At 36.5% G+C, this 18,310-nt stretch overlaps 1 protein-coding gene across 1 annotated transcript in view; it reads left to right on the plus strand.

The window, feature by feature from the left end:
• CTNNA3 (catenin (cadherin-associated protein), alpha 3) overlaps window positions 1-18,310 on the plus strand; it is a 1,271,003-nt gene that overhangs the window by 123,851 nt on the left and 1,128,842 nt on the right. The gene's annotated exons all lie outside the window — the stretch shown is intronic.

An 18,310-nucleotide genomic window follows, 5' to 3' on the forward strand; every position in this document is an offset into this window, starting at 1 on the left:
ATTCTTTGGCTTTGTTCACATATGAATGTACTGCCAAATTTGAAATTCCTTTTAACAGGAAAAATATGTCCTAATTTTTGGCTCTGTGTATCTGATTATCTTAAAAGCAGTGGCAGTACCAAATCTTTTCCAGAATTGAACAATTATAATTACATAGTAAGAGGAGAAAATAATAGCTTATGCTACAATATTTATATTTCACCATTATGTTTGATTAGTTGACTGAATTATATAAAGCTCTTACTGGGTTAATTTCACACAAAATTCTTGTTTTGTTTTCTAACTCTTATTTATTATTCTGTGGTACAACTTTGAGCATATTTAAATTGCTTACATTTTATAAAGGAATCTGGGCATATTTCCCCTATGAGATACTATTAATAAGGCATCACATATAATTAGAAAAATACAGCCTTGCAGAGATGAGAAGAGAAAATGTGTTTTGGCATAAACAAATTGTGATGCATATTAGTGTGTCTTTAGATTCAAGGAACATATAATAATTGAGCGCAATTAACTTCAAAATAAGACTTGATTCTCCTTTGGAGGAATATACAAAGTTTTAGATGCAAATTAAATGATAATATGACAGGTCAACAACAAACCTGCAGAACTGTATAGAAATCAAGTCATACAGGTGAAAATAATATTCAAGTTGAAACCCAAATATAACTTTGGGAGGAGAGGAACTGTTTTCAGCTAACCGGGCAAATGGCAGTGTCTTTTGATATAGGGGAGAAAATAAACACTTGATATTCATGTTGGTTGTTTCCGATTTTTTGTATGTGTAGTACAGAGGCAGTTATTCACCCTTTGTGGTTTAAAAAAAACTATTTTCTAGTATGTGCTTTATTTTCCTGTTTGGCAGCTCTCTCCAAGGGCGTTGAACTGACCTCCATGTGAATAACCAAAGTCAGGAACAAGGGTGTACATGATATCAAGCATAATTGTTTTATGGAAAACATTTCCTGGAAGACTATAGAGCCTTTCTGAAATATGCTGTTTACTTAGAATGTCTATTTTTGTTTGTTTTAGATTTTTAAATTTTACTAACAGGCATTCTGAAAATGTTATAGAAGTTAAGCATAACTATAGATACGGTATTGAAAGTTTACTAGGAAATATGATTGGAGCATCCATCTTTCCCCTCTTTTTTTTTTTAAAGCTTTATTTATTTATGCATACAGATCTGGGGTATAGATCAGAGGTGCAGGGGCAGTGAGAGGATTCACTAGAGTGGGGAGCAGAGCAGGCCCAATGATGAAGTACACTGCTGAGGGGAGCAGTGGGTGTGGTAGGAGAGGTCTGCAGTGCCATGTGGGTCACCTCCCAGGTGGGGATCGAATTCATGTTGAAGTGGCTTTAGCTTTTTAGTGCTGTGCTTTAACCTGCTGCACCACCAGGGAGGGGGGAGGATGGCCCTTCCCTCCCTTTTTAATCTTTTCTCTTTGTAATCTAGAATACAGACTCCCTTACTATGAAATATTCGGGTGGACAGCTTTGAAACCATCATTCTATTACATGAGAATATTATGCTGGCAGCATTGTGTTGTATAATTAAAGCTGTCATAAAGTGGTTATGTTTTTGACTGGAGAATGAGAATAATGTAGCTACTTAAAATATATAATTTTACGTAAAAAAAAAAAGAGATCCTTTTCTAAACAGAATGCAACCCTGCTAAAATAGCAAAAGTTACTGTTTATAATGACACCATATCCATACGACATTCTTATTTAAAATGATGCAAAATGTCACTGAATCTTTTAAACTTGAGCTAAATGCTTTCTGGTCCTTGACAGAAGCAATGCTAACTCTCAATTACCCTCCTCTGGTGATGAGAGACAGCAAAAAAGAAAAAAAAAAAAAAACCAAAGAAAAACCTCACACACACAGGCAATTGCATTCACACCACATTAAAAAAAAAATCTTCTAGGCATTTCTTCAAGTTTCTTCTCCATTAATATTTCCCCCCCTGAAGCATCAAAGAAACAATACTGTCTGCTCAGTACTGTGTTTTTATTTCTTTAATGACATTTTTGATAGGGATGTTGGAAATAATCCACTGAAAAGACTTCAGGTACAAGGAAAACAAAAGTCTTGATAGTTTTGTACCTCCTAAATAATCATTTCTTGGTATCCTTTTTGTGAGGAAAAATGTCCTTCCTTTCCCCCAAAGGATCGTTTCAAACCTTTTCCTGTTAAAAGGCTTCCAAGTCACTACGAGAAGGCCTACACAGATAACCTTCTTGTTCTTCAGCCTTAGTGAATTTCATAGTAAGTGTATGTATACAGCACCATAAGGTGGCTTCCAGGTAGTTCAAAGAGGTCTGGGCTTGACACTTCTTCAGGAAACACATAATCTGCCTGTTGCTTCAGTAAACAGCAGTAGCAGTAATGCCACAAATTGCATGACTAAGCAGTATGTGACAGTGAATGTAGAATGATAGAAACAGTACATTTTATTTGCATAATCACAAGAGATAACTACTACAGACTAGAAGGATCAAGACTTTTTTGGGAGTTCATTTTTTCGTCTCCAGAGATAGAATAATCTAAAGAATTTAAATTGGTGAAAAAGATATAAAGGGCAGGCTCTTTTGGTGAAAATGAAGAGAAGAGTAGAGAAAGAAACATCCAAGTTCAAGAATGTGTACATCAGTTTATGGATCTTCTATAGAAGATGAGAGGTAGAAAGGGAAATTAAATTATATTGGAGTTATATTATAGAATGGTTTAAATGACATGCAAGAGTTTTGAAATTTATTTAAAGGAGAAGCATAGAGAATTTTGAGTGGGAAGGTGGCATGCAGAACATACTAGTTAAAAAAAGGGATTTGATGGTAGAAATGGAGGGTAAATTGAGATAGAGGGGATTAGAGGAAAGTTGTTTCAGAAATAGAATTATGGGATCTGAGAGGTAATAATGAGGAGAATGAACAAGATAGAATTACATAGCAAGGAGGATAGTACTAGGGAAGGATTAATATTGGAGATGTTTTCACTACTCAGCTGAGCCAAAGTATCATTAACAAAATGTGAGACATTTCAAGATTTACAAATCATGTGTATTGTTATAATATCTTTTACAGACATCATTAGAGAAAAATGTATTGATTCAAATGTTTACATGAGAAAAAAATGTCAATGATTAATGGCACATTGATACAGATTCTTTTAGGGGGGCAGAAGAAGAAAATTCTTTTTTTAAATATTTTTTGAAGACTTATTTATGAATACAGAACTGGGGTACAGGTCAGAGATACAGGGGCGGTGAGAGGATTCACCAGAGACAGAGTGGGGAGCAGAACAGGCAGACTGACAAAGTACACTGCTGAGGGGAGCAGCGGGTGGGTCAGGAGAGGTCTGCCGCGCCATGTGGATCACCTCTGGGGTAGGGGATTGAACTCTACTGAAGCAGTTGCAGTTAGCTTGCAGTGCTGCGTCCTATCCCAGTGCGCCACCAGGGAGGGCCCTAATAATTTTTTAAATTATATGAAAGGTCCAGAGATGAGATCCAGAGCTGAAATTCAGAGGAAGATGCTACCCCTGTATTACAGTATTTTCTTTCACACTCACAAAATGGGTGTCTGGAAATATAGTGAGCCATGTCTGGCAGCTGCAAACATCACCCTCCAACTTGCCCTGCTAATACCAAACAATGAGAATATGGCCTTTATTTCCCTTCTTGCTTTCTGATTCTCTCAAGAGATATATATCTCATTGGTTGATGCTGTTTGTATATAGGGATTCTAGTTGACTGTTCTACAGGAAAGTGGACTTTTCAACTTTGCAGCTCCTAGAGTAAGGGGTGGCACAGGGAAAGGGGTAGCAGTGGATTTCAAGTCCCAGAACATATGCATCACTGGGGTAAGCAGTAGCAGTGGCCAAAATAGACTGGGTATGAGAATGAGGGACTATGGTGATTGTGCAGGGGTGAATTGGTGGTGAGATTTCATGGGGACATCACACATTGTGCAAAAATGAAGGGTGATGTAATGAATACATTAAAAAAAAAGTCTGGGTATATTTGATGTAATTCCCAAATCTATTATAGACAGCGCTAGTGCCTATTGCACTGTTTTTGGTTCCAGAGGGGATGTGATACCTCCCTGATTTATTAAGCAAGTCATGTAATTGTTATATTATTCTTTGGATTAAAACCAGGGTCACTTCTTTTTCTGGAGGCTGGTTGATGGCATAAATGACCTCAGTGTGACCATTCAGTCTTTTTTTTCAAAACTTATATTTTGTAAGAGAGAAAATAATGACATGTTATTCATAGGTCCTCGTTGGAGAAATAGCCGCCTTCCAACTTGTCATGTTGCTTGTGTTGCTGGATGTTTAATGGAACATGTATGATAAACATGTGATAAGACCAGTGATATGAGTATTAGATTAATGACATTCTGCTTAAAGGTTTATTGACAAGGCAAGGCTTCCCCTAACTAGAGCTCAAGAGGGAAAGACATTGAGAAACAATTTGTTTAATGATTTCTTCCTCTGTTGAAATTTTGAAATAATCTTCAGTGTTTCTTATCTAGTCACTCTCTGTAAACTATTTTTTTTTGGTTCCTCATTTATCCCTTATTGGTGATTTAGAAAACTAAAAATAATGAGACTGGCATAACTGTGCTCATATGAGTATATGGAAAAATAAATGATATATATTGAATACACGTTGATATTTTTCTTCATCTCACTGTTTCTCTTTTTTACAGACATTTTAAGTAGGTCAGTAGTGGTGGATCTGCGGAAAACTATTGATAGAAACATAAGGCAGATATTTGGAATCTCCTTCTAAGATGTTAGAATACAATTTTTATGGTCAGTGGTTCTCCAAATATTCTATTCTGAAGACTTGCTGAAAAAGAGAAATAAGCTAATATATCAATGTTCCTATAATATCCTCTTGGGATATTTCCCTCTATAGTGTGTTCATGCTACCCTACCAAGCCAAATGTTCAAAAAGTGCTTGTTCTTAGACCATAGCTTTAGAATTGCTGTTCTAAGAAGAACTTTCCTCTTTTTACAGTAACTTTTAGTGAGACAGACTGCCTGACAATTTTTAGTATCTAAGCAGTGTAAATTCTGTAAATTCAGCATGTTTAATCTAAATTACTCACTGATCTTCCTTGCCAGCTTCACATACCACCAATTCACAAATCATATGAAGTACAATAGGAATGGATATTCACATGACAGAACATTATTACCTTAGTAATTTACTGTATAGTTTTGGAAGACTTTGAGTTGTCTTAGAGATCTTCCAACCTGGACACAATATATTTTCATTTCCTTTTGTTCATTTCCTTTTTTTCCCCTTTGATTAGCACCTTCTGCTATGATTAATAATACATTCATAGTGAAATTTGTATTGGAAAAGTAAATGACTCTTAATTTTTTAAAGAAAGCTTATTTCCTATCTCCTCTAATAAAAAGGATGTCAAAGTTTAAGATCCTTAGCAGACAAATAGAGATAAATGAAAAAATCTCTTATGGCCATTATTAAACTAGAAAGAAAAGTAGTAAAAATAAAAAAAGCTAAGTAATCTACTTAATTTGTGTTGTTTCCCTTTGTAATAAGAATCTATATTTTTGAAAATCTCTCAGGAAATTTTTTGTTAATTGCAGTGAATCCCTTTTAGAGAAAGGTAAAAAAGGAGGGCTGTCAAATACCAAAAATCTCTTGGGCAAATTTAAACAATGTGTTGTCATTGGCAAAGACCAGTATTATTTACAACACTGTAAACAATTCCATGAATCTTCCTGGAAATATCAGTTCCAAGCAGCGGTCCTAGGTCCAAAAGTTAAAGCTCAAATTTATCTCTTAACTCTCAATGAAAGGCAACCTAGGGGTAAAGGTGCTGCTTTGATTCTTTGTCTTCTTCTGGGCAGTGTTCAGTGTATATACAGTATTGAAAACAGGTTTAACAAAATCGGTGTCAAGGGATACTACATCATTAACATTCCTAGAATACTCATACTCCTTAATCCTGTTTGGGAGCAAGATCATGAAATAATGAAAATATCTTCAAAGCAGGAAAATGTTTATGAGATATACTAAAAAATATGATGATAAGGAAAATTGATATATTGTCTTTAAGGAGAGAGAAGCAATATCTGAGACGCCTTGACTCTGACACATGCTTGGGTGGAAGGTAGTCTTCCGATTAAAAAATGGGACATATGATGTAGAGTTAAATTTTGTAAATCACAGGGAAAGTTAAGGCATTTCATCTTTGCCAGCAGATAACAAAAGAATCTTAAGACTTGTGTCAAAGGACTAATTTACTTCCTAATAATCTGAAAGAATAATGCAGACATTTTGTTGTGTTCCACAAACATGAGACATGTGCATTTATGATCTGAGGTAATGAAACTAGTTTTAGTATATGTCACAACCAGTCCTGAATTCTAAATCTTATTGATTTCCAACAGAAATGTTACTATGCAGGTGAGAAAATAGAGAAGACTAATAAAATATTCATCAAAGAAAAAAATGCAGATCCCTGGCTTGAAAAGATGAAAACAGCTTATCTGAAAGAGAAGCTCAAATTGATTTTCATGTCTTCACTTTTATGCAAAAGCTTCTATAGGACTGACCACGGTGGCAAGAATGACACCTTGATATTACCATACCTCCCTTTTCCTTTAATGTAAAGTCAGATTTAAACACTATTCAAACACTATACATTAAGCTCTTGTCGTTTCCTGAATGCATGGGCAGTGTTAATTTAGACTATCATTTCATCCAGACTCACATTCATGAGAGAAAAGGAAATGTTATTTGGGTGAAAATAATGAGTGTATGAAAGTAAGGATTGTGAAAGCACTGTTGTGGGTATAGGTTGAACATCAAATTTTTTGTTAAAGTAGACATCATGTTTAATTTTCATAGTAACAAACTTTTTCTCAAAAATTTGATCTAAGCATTACCTTCTTAAAATTGTGTTTAAGTGTTCCTTCTATTTATTTATAAATATTTATAGCGCATATATTTGTGATGCATCTAATAAATATTTATTATGCATACAGGAAATGGGATGTAGGCCAGAGGAATGGGGATTGAGAGGATTTACCAGAGACAGTGTTGGGAGCAGAACATGTGGGTCTACCAAAATACACTGGGAGCAGCAGATGAGACAGGAGAGTCTACTGACCATGTGGGTCAGCTGCCTGGCCTGGGAATTGAACTCATGCCTCATGGATGGTGATAGCTTGACAGCACTGACACTTTCCCTCAACCCCACCAGGGAAGCCCCAAGGGCTCCTTTTATTCTAAACACTCTTGTCACCGCTATTGTTTTCTGGTCTGTTGATACAGGCTATTATCACAGTGTAAGATGGTATGTCAATGTGATTCGGACTTGTCTTTCCTGATGATAAGTGATGCTGAACATTTTTTCATATGCCTGTTGACTATATGTGTGCCTTGTTTAGAGAAATAGAACATGAGCTCATCTTCCCAATTTGTGATTGACTTATTTGTTGTTGTTGAACTTAGTGAGTTCCTTGTAGATCTTGAGTATTAGTCCGTTGTCAAATGTGTCTTATACAAATATTTTCTCTTGTTATAGGGTGTCTTATTGTCTTCATGATAGTTTCTTTGTTGTGCAGAAGCTTTTTAGTGTCATGTAGTCCTATTTGCTTATTTTTGCTTTTGTTACTGTTGCTGCTGTAATTATCCCCCCAATAACAATCAAGCCAATGTCATAAAGGTCTGTGACATTGCCTATGTTTTCTAGAAACCTGACTGCAGATTTAAGTCTACTAGAAGGAAGGGTGAGTAGTAGGGACGAGAGGGTAGGCAGGATCCAGTGGTCTCTGGTGGAGGATTATGGGTGCTTTGGTGGTGGGTATGGTGTGGTAACACTCATCTGAAGAGGTATGAACTTGTATGCCTAAATCATATAGAGTAAACCAATGTTATCTCATCTTGCTGTTTGATACTGTCACTTTTCCCCACAAATTCTGTCAAGTTGGAGAAAAAATGTTAAAGGCAGTAAAATGAGAAAAAAATCCGTATTATTGGGGATGGACTCAAACCTTGGTAGAATGTGATAGTGGTGGGTGTTCCCAGAAGCCTGAATTCCTTGGTGGAGCTCTGGCTACATTTTCCTTTGTATTTCCCTTGGAACTGTTTCCCTGTACCTTTGGGTAAACACAAGCAATCCTACACCGGAACAAATCAAACATGATGGCTAATGTGATTTCTGCAATTCCTAGGAGAGCTTGCACAGAAGCTTTTGCCACCAAGAGTCTTAACCCCCTAACTATTCTCTTATTCCAGAGGACCCCTCTCATCTACTCCCTTTTGAGTCATTACTATTAGAACTTTCTTTTTTTACTTCTAGAAATTGCACATTGGGGGTCCCAATTCCTGTAGCCAGAAAAGAGATGGTTCTTGCCTCAGAGTTCTATAGGCAGCATAGAATAAGTCTAAGGATATTACAGATGTCTTTGTATCAGCTTGCTACCTGTTAATAATAAACCTTTGGCATGCTTCTTTTGTTCTGATTTCATAATATACGAACTGATTAGGCAAAGGGTTTCATGTTTCTTCTAGTTCTAACATTGTGATTCTTGACAGTATGGTCATTATTGTTAAAGGTGGTTACTGTCATTTAAGAAGCAGATGCCAAGCACATGTAAGAGATTTATTGAAGGAACACAATTTTACCATAAGTGGGGAGGAATCAAAAAGTGTGGAAGAGTCATTATTTCTGGGACTTATATACCAATCACTTTATATACTTTTTTGCATATACTAGTTGCAATTGTTGTATATGGTGGCATGGTAGCAGAAAAAACATTCCCACAAGTGTCTATTATCTTAGTCTCTGTACCCTATGAATACATTATATGACAAAAGAGACATTAAAGTTGCAGATGGAATTATTGTTGCTAGCTAGTTGACCTTAAGGTAGGGAGATTATTCTGGAGTATCTGATTAGGCTCAGTGTAATCACAAGGGTGCTGAATACTGGAAAAAATAAGTAGAGGAGAGAAATGGTAGCATAAGAAGAACTTAGACTGTCATTGTTAACTTTGAAGTAGAAGAATGGAGTTATGAGTGAAATGTGGATATCCGCTAAAGCCTGGAACAAGCAAAGAGACAGATTTCCCTTAAGTCTCTACAAGGAATACACCCCTGCCAAAACCTTGGTTTCAGTTTATGGAGACCCATTTTGAATTTATTGTCCCTGTAACTGTAAGATAATAAATTTGTATTGTTTTAGCTAAGTGTCTAAAGACAGGTAAAGAAGACACACATACACACACACACAAACATACACACACACACAATGGAATACTACTTAGCTATACAAAAGTATCAAATCTTGCCACTTGTGACACCATGGATGGAAGTGAAGGGCATTATGCTAAGGAAAATAAGTCAGAAGGAAAAAGACAAATAAAAGATAATTTATTCATATGTGGAATATAAAGAAACAAAGCAAGGGAACACCAAAAATAAGCCAAAACAAACCTGAGAAATCTGAATGTGGAAGTGAGACGAGCAGAGGTGGGAGACTGGAGGTGAAGAGTAAAGTGGTGAGGGAAGGTGGATAGGTTATGGTGGAGGGTTATTGGTGCTTTGTTGGTAGTGTTGTGTGATAACACGTACCTGAGAAGTTGTGAACTTAGGTCTTTAAAACATATAGACTGTTGTAAAACAATGTTATTACAACAAAAATAATACCATTAAATGATTAAGATGGTTAGCTTTATATATAATCAGCAAAAAATAAAATTAAATAGACACCACCAATTATATAAAGACAATAATATAAAATAATACTTTTACTCTAATTTTATAAATAAGAGACCTGAAAAAAGACACTTCAGCGAGATGCTTATGATCACAAGATTCTTTAAAGGTAGAGGATTCAAAGCCAGATCTGTTTATTTCCAAAATCTGCACTCTATTCAGTGTGATGCCTTAAATTGCTACCTGTAATCCCTTAAATTTTAGCAGGTTCTTGGCTCAGGACTTTCTTACCTTTCTTAGTGGGCTACTCTAGTTTCTCCTAGCTGAGTGTCTTTCTTGCTGTGCAAATCATCAATAGTGCTTCCTGACCACTTTTAGGCTCTACCAGAGAGTGCTTTCATGCCTTTTCATCTAGACTCAGAAATGTCCCCAGTTATTGTTCTTGAAACCCCAAGTGCTGCTGCTGAAAGTTAAGAAAAGAAAATGTGTTTCCAAAGGCAATTACATTAGGAGTCCTTGCTTTCTATCTATTGTAAATCCTACTTCCCATTTCTTTCTGTTCTCTGAAACTGGCCTGCTCTGATGCTTACTCTCCATTCAGGGGAAAGCAGAGGGTAGAGAATGGGGTTGGGGAACTTGGGGGGTGGGGAGGAGAGCATAGCAGAGTATGGTGGAGAACTGTGACACTTTGGCGATGAGAAAACAATGGTGACCACACCCAAGAGGAGAAATTCTATACTGTGAAATAGTAGAAGAGAATGTTTAAAAAGATAATTAAAATGAAAAAAAAAAATAAAAGATGAGGTAGCGTCTGAGTGGGAAATAATACAGGCACACACTTTCCTTTTTTATTTTGGATTTTTTTTTTAACCTGACAATTGACTTTCTAGTTTTCAAGGGCAGGAGAAACAGAAACTTCAGGCCAGTAGGCATTCTCATTATACTTCTCATAACATCTTTTATTTTATGGGCTAAGAAGTTTTTCTGAACTAGACCATGAGTTTCATAATTCTTGATAAGAGTATTGTCATTGGGGACATATAAATTACACAACACAGACATGACAGCAGTTTAAAACACAATTTCATTTTAAACTGGATCCTGATAGTATTTATAGTCTATTAGTGAATTAGACTTATAGCAATTGTTGACTACATTATTGACTTTCATACAGAGAAATCATATTACTGTTTGAACCCTAAAGAGTGATTTTGGCCTTGTCTCTGAAGCAAAAAAAATGGGATGACTCAAATAAATCAGTTGAGTTCTATTTGTTTTATGAGCTGTACAGCTGTTGAAGCCCAAGTTTAATGACTTACTTCACATTTTTTCCCCGTAAGTCTTTCCTACAAACCTAAGGCATCCAGGGTTAAGAAGGGTTATGAGAAAGAGGGAGGGAAAGGTTCTTTATTTTAGAAATATTGTTGCACATAAGTGTACACAACAGTTGAGGATTTAACTATTTTAATGGTTATTTTGTATTAAATGAGCTAACATAAGCTCCTATTATCCCACTTGAAAATGTGAGATTTTTTTCTCACTAATGAAATTATTTCAGTAGTAATTGAGGTAAGAGTCTATTTATTCTCCTTGATGCATTTAACTGCCCTTGATTACACTTATGAATTTGATTACTTTTTTAAAAATTGAAATTGTGTAGGATCAAATTTTCTGGCACTGTTTGGAATCATAGGGTCAATTTCTTATGGAATACGTATATTTTTAAAATAAACTTTTAACTTTAGAATACTTTCAGGTTTGTAGAAAAGTTGCAAAACAGTAACAGAGTTTTGGAATTCATGTCCATTTTCTCCTATTGTAGCATAGTAAGTTGCTATGACACATTTGTCACAACTAGGAAGCCAACATTTGTACATTATGATTAATTACACCTGCTTATTCATATTGCCTTAGTGTTTTATTTTTTTTCCTATAATGTGTCTTTTCTATTTTAGGAGCTAATTCAGGTTACTACATTGCATTTAGTCAGTTTATCTCCTTTGTCTACTCTGCTCTGTGACAATCTTTTAGAATTTCCTCGTTTTTACCTGACTAACAGTTATTAAGAGTAGAGGCCATGTATTTTATGAAGTGCCAATTAACTGGGTTTTGTTGAATGTTTTCCTCATGATTCAATTGGAGTTAAAGAGGAAGATGAAAGTAGTTAAATGTATATTTAAATACATGACTTACAATGTTAACGACTGACAATGTTAATTTTGATCATTGGCCAAGGTTTTTTTTTTTCTTTCTCCTGTAAAGTTAAATTTTTCCTCTCCATTTCCCTTACTTTCCTCTATTTTACTAATTGGAAGCAAGTTACCAATAGAGTCCACCCTCAGGAGTTAGATAAATAGTGTAGCTCAGAAAGGTAGAAGTTAAGTTCTTCCCCTTGGTGAGGGAATATTTATGTAAATTAGTTGGAATTCTGTGTCAGGAAGATGGTCTCTTTTTCCTCCCGTGTCTACTATGAATTGTGTTTGATTTCTTTCATAGTTCTATTCCTTTTCCCTTCTCAAATACAATGTCACATAAAATAAAGCATGGATATAAAAAATACTTGAAAGACATAATAAGAATAAAAATGAAAAAGTGTGCATTATAATTTATATTATGCTTTTAAAAGGGAGAAAAAAGTGTAATAAGATTGGACCAAAACATTGTGCAAAGCATTGTAATTTCAAAATAAAAGGATGTTCTGTAATACAAAATTAGCATAACATGATTGTTTACAAGTTTCACATATTACTTCAAGAACACTTTTACTGTGTAGTCAAGTAAATATTAAATTTTAGATGCAATAATTAAGATAATTTTGTTCTGTTTCATGAGCTTGGAAACATCACCCCAACTAAAATCACCTTGAAATTCTTTATATGTGTAATAGCATTAAATATTCTGGTACTAGAGCTTCCTTCTTTTTTAATTCTATAAATTGTATTTTCTGCAAATTATATTGGATTATATTTAAGTTATGAGATTACAATGATACAAAAGATTTTGTCTTTTCAGTATAAATCATGCACAATTTCCCTTTTAGTCCATTTTCCTTAGTAATTTCTTTTAACTCATTTTTTTTGTACATTGATTACATTTGTAGAACTTCATAGAATCATAAAGTATTTGAGCTGAACATCTTTAGAAATGATTTAATTCACTTCTCATTCAATAAGTCTCATAAGAGACTTGGCACAGGTTATCAGTTAGCAAGAACAAGAGAGAGATTAGAATGCAAGATTTTTGACAATAGGTCAACATTCTGTTCACTATAAGACAATGCTTCATTTTTATTTGACTTGGAAATTCCACTGTGCATAAACATCCCATTGTTCTGGATTACAATTTGTTTTTAGATGGGAAAGTCTAAATTGCTTTAGTTCTTCCTTTCTCTTTGATTTTAGCCTGAGCTTTTGAAAAGAGAAAGTTTACCCTGGTATTTGTTTTGGTATTACCTTCGTGGAGGAAACATAAGCTGAATTGTTAATTCAATTCAATTCTATATGCATTTCTTAAATAGTTAAGAGAATCTGGTCCATTTCTTGTCCTTTGAGGGTATCAGTTCCTTTTTAAAATGTCTTTTAGATGTAGTCTAAAAAACATTGTACAGTTAGTGCACCTTAAAATTAAGGGAGCGGCAGCCTGAAAGTGTTTGAAATAATCTTGACAGAAACCACTCATCTTGAACAGTGGTTCTGCTTGATAAAGAAGTACAAACATTTTTCTCTAGATTTCATATGATGTTACTGTATATGTATTGTATATTTTATTTATATTATTCCCAGAAGAAATGCCTATTCGGTATAAGTAAAATTTAGAGAAATAAAAATAAAGCAAGTCAAAATAATAGTGTCTGTTGTTTTAGAGGATACACATGGCTACGATAGTTTCTGTCCACATTGCCAAGAAACAATAACATATTTTTGTGTGATTGACCTTGTCTACACTTAGGAAATTGGATTTAAAAATATTAGAATTCCTGGCCTTCCCTGATGGCACAGTGAGTTAAAGCACAGCATTAAGAAGCTAAAGCCACTTCAGCATGAGTTTGATCCCTGCCCGGGGGTGATCCACATGGTGCAGCAGACCACTCCTGACCTGCCTGCTGCTCCCCTCAGCAGTGTACTTTGTTGATCTGCCTGTTCTGCTCCCCGCTCTGTCTCTGGTGAATCCTCTCACAGCACCTGTGCCTCTCGCCTGTACCCCAGTTCTGTATGCACAAATAAATAAATATTTAAAAAAAATTAGAATTCCAAATGAAGAAAAGTCATCTTAATGCTGTTTACAAGCTTGTTTTTACATTTATGTTTCTTTTGTCATGTAAATAAAAAGCTAGTCATGAAGTTTTTTCTTCCTTTCTGTACATGTTTCTTACAGCAGGCTGTCTGCATTCATTAATAAAATCTCACTCTGGAGTTGTCATGCTTTCTTTTCTTTTCTTTTAGATTCATTTATTTATGTATACAGAATTGGGGTACAGGCCAGTGGTGTAGGGGATAAGAGTCAACAGAGACAGAGCGGGGAGCAGAACAGGCAGATCGACTATGTACACTGCTGAGGGGAGCAGTGGGCAGGTCAGGAGAGGTCTGCTGCACCATGTCGGTCACCACCCTGACCTGGGATCAGAGTTGTGCTTCAATGGCTGTGGATAACTCCACAGTGTTGTGCCATAACCTGTTGCACTGCCAGGGAGTGCCTACATGCTTTCTTTTCTTTTCTTTTCTTTTCCAAATGGATGCATCACTTGATTTGTAAAAATTGGAATTCGGGAACGCAAAGCTTGCTATACATACCCGCTAGTGTCCTTGTCTATATAAATCTGACTGACATTTTAGTATGGGTTTCCAACAGCAGTCCTCTCATCAACAAAATCAGGAGATAAATTTTGATGGTTTCCCACGAACTGAATACCCTTTACCAGAAATAGCTCTATGAAGTTGACCATTTGATTCTCCCATTTGTTCCCTAACACACAAAGATATTTGTGTGCCTAATTGTGGGGGACCTTGACCAGCAAGGCTAGAGAGTCAGGGCCCCAGGTCCGGTGAACAAAGGAAGCAGTCACACGCGTGTAGCAGAACAAAGAAAAAGCTCTTTATTGGGTTTTATCTCAGCTTTATACAGGAGGAGAGGGATGCCAGGAAGGGAGAAGGCCAATAGACACTAGACATGTAGCAGTGTTTGATAACATGGTTCTCGCGAGGGACAAAAATGGGCGAGAATGGAGCAGTGTTTTGATAATAGGTGGGTGAAAAAAGAAAGAGGAGAAAGAAAAGGTGGGGGCAGGGAGTTCTTCCCACATGCCTTTTACAACCCGGATGTTTTTCTCTATCCGGACTTCATTTCACCTTTTTATGGCTGCTGACAGACTCCAGATGCTGGCCTCGGTCCCCAACACCTAATGAGTAGAATTCCTTAAACAACCTGTGTTTCTCCAAGTCTCAACAAAGAGTATATGAGTTGTCAACCTCATGTGTCATTGTTAATCATCACCATCATCATCATCAGCAGTTGTAGCAAAATGTCTTTGTGTGACTATTCCAGAAATTCATGTGAGAATTTATCACTCACCATAAAGTTGCTATTTTTTCTTCAGCTCATAACTGACTGCATATTCCTGGCAAACAGGGTGATGAGTAGTGGAGACAGATCCATTTTGTAGTGCTCCTGGATCAGCAGTCACTTTTCTTTTCATCTGGTAACATGGTCCCATTTATTTTCCACTGAATAAGTGTCAGAGTAACACTGAAAGTCATGTGGTGAAGTATTGCCAACACTCTAAAGCTCTGTTGGAGAGGAACTTTCTTGGTGTTTTGGGACACAACAGTGAGAACAGATTTGCAAGACAAGCCTCAGGTACTTTACCAGAAGTTCTTGTGCTGTGTATTGAAATCATACAGGCTAGTAAAACCTGATCTTGCAACAATGATATGAGTTAAAGGAGATGATGTTTTATGAGGGGACATGACTATATGTCAAGAAAACATTTGTGTCAGCAAAGTACTTGATGTTATTATAGACAGTTACCCCGAGACACTGTGGAGATAGACAATCAGGTCACCAGCAGCCCGCGTGTCTAGGACTGCCTTGTGATATGGGCTGTTCTCTGTAGATAGTTAGGGAATGCTCTGCTATGTTTTGCAGAAAGCAAATAGGTCACAGCTGCCCATAAGTGCTCAGCTAGTAGGAACCCAAACACCCCTAGTTATTTCAAGTTGTATACACAGTTCTTTTTTTGCGTTCAATGATATGGTTATATTAATTTTTTAAAAAAGATTTAGTTATTTTTGCATACAGAACCAGGGTATAGGTCAGAGATGTGGGGCAGTGAGAGGATTCACCAGAGCCGGAGTGGGGAGCAGAACAGGCAAATCAATGAAGTACACTGCTAAAGGGAACAGCAGGCAAGGCAGGAGAGGTCTGCTGCATGATGAGGGTCACCTCCTTGGCTGTGGATCCAACTTGTGCTGAAGTGGCTATGGATAGCTTCACAGTGCTGTGCCTTAATCTGTTGTACAACCAGGGAGGGCCTGATCAAATTAATTTTTTAACTTAGCTTTTTTTTTTTTTTTTGCATTTTTTCCCCTATCAGGCATCAGGTGAGTCTGAGAGCAGTCTTAACAGCACATTTTCTGTGCTATTTTGAAATCACTATTCAATTGCATCTTATTATCTGTGGATTAGACTTGTGTATATACTTATGGTTTTCAAGGTCAGTTCCATTGAACAAATCAAACCCTCACCTGTCTCAATTCCCAGTGCATATACCAGACCACTGAAAATCTTTGCAGTTGTTAAACACTCTTACTTTTGGAGACTTTAATTACTTCACAGTAAATAAACTTACTCCAAACCACCATTAAATATAGTTTTTGATATAGAAAGAACTGTAAGTACATGCATTTTTTATAAATGTGTTTTGAAATTGCATTACCTACGGCTGTGATTTCTTTGCCATCCTTAGGGACTGTTTGGGGTTCCACTTCTCACAGTTTTATTTTGTTAAGGTAACATTAGTTTACAGTGCTTTATATGATTTAGGAGATAGGTCCACCTCTCTTTAGATGTATGTTTCCAAACCACCCCAACCACCAATGAACACACAGTTCTTCACCATAGGCCTTTGAGCTTCTCCCCCTCTTTGCTTCCTCCTTTCCTCACCCAGTAGGCTTAGTTCTGCAGTCGTATTTCTAGGGTTTGTTTTGGTTGAGTCTTGTCAGTTCCTTTATTTCTCTGTATTCCACATGGGCATGCACTCCCGTGGTTCTTATCTTCCTCCTTCTGACTTATGTTACTTAGCATTGTCCCCTCCAGTTTTACCATGCTGTTGGAAATGGCAAAAGTCCATCTGTTTTTATAGCTGTACTGCATTGCTGTCTTTTCCCACTCACTTGTAGTAGAGCCCTTAGGTTGTTCTGATAATGTGACTATTTCACACTAATTAAGTCATGTTTCAGTGGACACAGTAGTACACATATCCCTTTAAATTAATAGGTTTGGGTCCTCCCTGGTGGCTCAGTGGGTTAAAGCACAGCACTAAGAAGCTAAAGCCACTTCTGCATGAGTTTGATCCCTGCCTGCCCGGAGGAACATGGCGTGGTAGACCTCTCCTGACCCGCCTGCTGCTCCCCTCGGCAGTGTATTTCATTGATGTGCCTGTTCTGTTCCCCACTCTGTCTCTGGTGAAGCCTCTCACCCTCCATATCTCTGGTCTGTACCCTAGTTCCAGATGAATAAATATATAAATCTTTAAAAAAAATTAGTGGGTTTGCCTTGCTTGAATAAATACCAAAGGTTAGAATGGCTGCATCATATGGTATATCTGTTTTTTTTTAAAGATTTATTTATTTATGCATATAGAAGTAGGGTACAGGCCAGAGGTGCAGGGGTGGTGAGAGGCTTCACCAGAGACAGAGTGGGGAGTAGAACAGGCTGACTGAGAAGTACATTGCTGAGGGGAGCAGCAGGCAAGTCAGGAGAGGTCTGCTGCACCATGTGGGTCACCTCTGGAGCTGGGGATTGAACTAGCATTGAAACTGCTGTGGCCAGCTTGCAGTGCTGTGCTCCAACCTGCTGCGCCACCAGGGAAGGCCCTGGTATGCCTATTTTTAACACTTTGAGAGACCTCTGTTGTTATTTATAGATTCTACATGGTCACCAACAGTGTACCAGTCTTCCTTTTTCTCCATAGCTGTGACCAAACTTGTTGTTTTGGTACTTTTTTTTTATATAGATCATTCCCTGGGAGTAAAGTGTTACCTCAATGTAGTCATAAGTTGCATTTCTGATGGTAAGTGATATTAAACACTTTTTTTGTGTACTTGTAGTTTCATTTTTCTCAAGATCATCTGTTTAAGAGACTTTCCCTTCTCCAATGTATGCTCATGGTTCCTTTGTTTTAGGTTAATTTTCCATATAAATGTGGGCTCTTTCTTCCTGACTCAGTCTTGCAGGCTTGCATGCTTGGAATTCTTTTGTAGTAACATTATCTAATAGGTGTATATACATACATACATACATATATATATGTATATATATGTGTATATATATACACACACATTATCTAATATGTATATATATACAGTATCTAATATGTGTGT

This window comes from Condylura cristata, unplaced genomic scaffold, assembly GCF_000260355.1.
Source record: "Condylura cristata isolate star-nosed mole 26May11 unplaced genomic scaffold, ConCri1.0 scaffold00011, whole genome shotgun sequence".
In the NCBI taxonomy this organism is placed as follows: Eukaryota; Metazoa; Chordata; class Mammalia; order Eulipotyphla; family Talpidae; genus Condylura; species Condylura cristata.